Here is a 3,692-nt window from a genome sequence, read left to right as displayed (position 1 = left end):
TATTATCTTATCAAAATAATAAACAAATTCCAAGTTAATTAATCAGCCAAACGTATATGATTTAATTCGTTGGACATGGAATGCAGGATTGAACAACAACAACAAGAATGCCTTCTGTTTGTGTTCTTTTTTTTTCTCCACTTTCTTTCAATCATAACTCGCTCATTTTTTGCTCATTTAAAAAGATTCAAAATACCATGTAAACTATGGAATTGGGGCTTTCATTTGGTATATACATCGGTTGTGTAGGCGCTCTCTACGAAACGATATCAAGTGAAAAGGAAATGTCGGGGAATCACCATTAACACCATTATCAAGCAGCGCAAACAAAAGACGAGCGGGGGATAAAGGGGGAGAGCGGTCGATTGGGCCGATTATAGTCAGACTGAGTAAGAGATATATGCCTAAAATCATATTTACAAAACGTTTCAAATGGAAAAAAAAACAGAGATGATTTCAATCGAATATTTAGACAAAGTCATGCAAGGGGAACTTTCTCTGGACTCCATGGGCTAAGAAAATAAACGTTGAAATCTCAAATTCGGTCAGAACGGCTGCTCAGACTTCCTAGTGTTAAACCATTTTCATGCCAAGGTTATTCAGCATTTGAGCCATGGACCAACGTTTGATGAGCTGACTGCCGTGCCTGGCCGTTTCCTTCCTTTATGAAGCCTGACTGGTGGTGGCCGCCAGCAGAAGTTCCAGAAGGCGCCCTGTCCAATGTATCCGGCTCTCTGTCCCCAGGTTCCCGTCACTGCCGACACTGAAGTCCAAGATCCCCCACAATGAGTCCTGAGTGCCTGCTGTGTCCACGGTCACCCTCTCTTGCTTCATGGTCGAATTTCATGACTGCATCTGCAAAGTAAAAAAAAATTAAAAAATTAAAAAAGTGCAGTCAACTTTTTCTGCAAAACATAATTGCCTGTACATCCACTAGTTTAATACAAATCCATCTCCCTTCTACACCTCAGTCATTTAAAATGTCATGATGGTAACAAATTAACAATGGTACACAGTTCCACATTGCAAACTTGAGGCAAGAGAGCTTGATCGGCTATTTTCAGCAGGATCCAAAGGCCAATATATACAGAAGTTACACAAAATATATGGCTTAACCTTGTTATGTAGCAGAAACCAGGTCAGGGCGGTAGAGAACGCAGGGTTCCAGTCCTGAGAAGTTTAGAGACAGGAAAAGACAAAGATACAAAATTGAAATTTGTTTTCAGTAAAAAACGTTCAGTTGTTTCAAAAAGTAATTACTTAATTCAGTGGTTCCCACCAAATAAATGTTCAGACAGAGCAGAGACAGGGCAGTTTTGTGAGTTCCTTCAGAGGAGACAAGAACAGAGAGAAGAGTAAAAGAAATGGCTCAGAACGTACCTGCATGGCAATGCTCATGTTGGTCACTGCATCTGCACCTGTAATAGAATAACAAAAAAAGTCTGTTTTAAACATTAGCCTACTATGTGATATTTTTTACATTTGCAAAATAAATTAGAATTGATATTTAAGTCCAGTCATCACAGTAGGCCTATACTTACTTCAGAAAATGCCTTTCATGGTGCAAGTTCTGGAAAAAAGAATGACATGATTTGTGATTTACAGCAAAAATGCTATTCATGTAGACTACACAAGCAACGCATTAAATCTTATCTAATTCGAATAATTGTGGACTTTTATCAACATAAGAAGACGTTAGAACATCATGATACATTATTATTGTTCGCTACTAAACCATTTTACTTACTTCTGATGAGGTTGTTTTGTTTCCCCCAGCCTCCACCGTCTGGGTCTTTCTGGAAAGTCATCTTGTTTGTCTGTAAAATGAAATAATATAAAACACCATCCATAACACTTAAGCTGCAGTAGCTTTCTCTTTCTTTCCAACGGAGCTAGATGTTTTTAAGCCTGTTAAAATAGCATGAATTATACGTTTGCTAACCCCCAACAATAGATGCTGCTAGCTAGATAGCTAATCTATTCCCTCTAGCTAGCGTTAGGGTTACGTGCACAGATAAAGATCGAAACGATTCTAACACGTGCAATTACACTACACACAGTATATATCAGATATAAAAATACACTGACCTTTCAACTGAATTTCTCCGGATAAAAACGGCGAAATATAAGCCTTTGTTGTGGAGTCTTGTCTTCCTCTACTCTACTAGTAGCCCAAACATTTAGATTCTCGTAGAGGTTTTTTTTCGATTCTGACGAATCTCTCTACGAGAGTCTAAAACATAACCCCCCCCTTTACCGTCGAAAGTTGAACGTTTGTGCCTCAAAATCACTCTTACCTTGTACAAATGCAAAATCTAAGCTGCTTTTAATGTTGCCCCACTTGTTTGTGAGGTGTACGGATTCAGATTAAACACGGAACATGCTTATGTTTCAATAAAAAAGCTATTTTAATCCACTCTGTTTCTGAATCCTCCATTGTAAATGCGGAATCCGTACACCTCACAAACAAGTGGGGCAACATTAAAAGCAGCTTAGATTTTGCATTTGTACAAGGTAAGAGTGATGTTGAGGCACAAACGTTCAACTTTCGACGGTAAATGGGGGGGTTATGTTTTAGACTCTCGTAGAGAGATTCGTCAGAATCGAAAAAAACCCTCTACGAGATTCTAAATGTTTGGGCTACTCTACTAGTATTTCTGCTCATTGCTCAACAACAACAGAGCAGGCGAGAAGCTAGCCGCAATTTGCAACTCTAGATTTTTTTACAATCTGTTGAATCTAGAGTTGCAATACCCTCCATCCACTTCCTATTCATGATTTTCGGTTTCTGATCTGCTGGTCTTAAATGACGTTAAACTCACCAACATTGCAGCTGTAGTCCAAGCTTGAATTATCCTCTTTCAATCTGCCGAGCTTGTTTTTCATAAAAATCCCCCGTAGACATGTTATGAGTTACTTTCTGTCCAAAATATTCCAAGAGTTCACAATCCGAGCCGCCATATTGTATTTTTGCAACGTGCCGTAAAACAAGATGTGAGGGGGAGCGCTTGTTTAATAGAATCTTACCTGCGCAGGTAAGACACCCAAAGAAGAGGCAGACGCAGTGTGACGCCCCATCACGCACAGCCTTCTATTAAACAAGCGCTCCCCCTCACATCTTGTTTTACGGCACGTTGCAAAAATACAATATGGCGGCTCGGATTGTGAACTCTTGGAATATTTTGGACAGAAAGTAACTCATAACATGTCTACAGGGGATTGTTATGAAAAATAAGCTCGGCAGATTGAAAGAGGATAATTCAAGCTTGGACTACAGCTGCAATGTTGGTGAGTTTAACGTCATTTAAGACCAGCAGATCAGAAACCGAAAATCATGAATAGGAAGTGGATGGAGGGTATTGCAACTCTAGATTCAACAGATTGTAAAAAAATCTAGAGTTGCAAATTGCGGCTAGCGAGAAGCCTGCAATTCTGCAATACAAATAAAAATAAATATAGCTGCAATACAAAAACTGGACACTATGATGAAGCATTACACTTGTTTACAATAAAGCCCACCATTTTAGAGACTTACAATTATATAATTATATATAATAATAGTTAAAAAATAAATCATAATAATAATCCTACAAAATGATTTATTTATACATATGATGCACACCCTTGTCAGAGAGAGAGAGAGAGAGGGGCAGGCAAGCCTCACGTCAGCGTGAAGACTGCTGTAAATCGCA

The sequence above is a fragment of the Protomyctophum parallelum genome (assembly GCF_964188405.1).
Source record: "Protomyctophum parallelum genome assembly, chromosome: 2".
Classification (NCBI taxonomy): Eukaryota; Metazoa; Chordata; class Actinopteri; order Myctophiformes; family Myctophidae; genus Protomyctophum; species Protomyctophum parallelum.
This window is presented reverse-complemented; position numbering follows the sequence as displayed.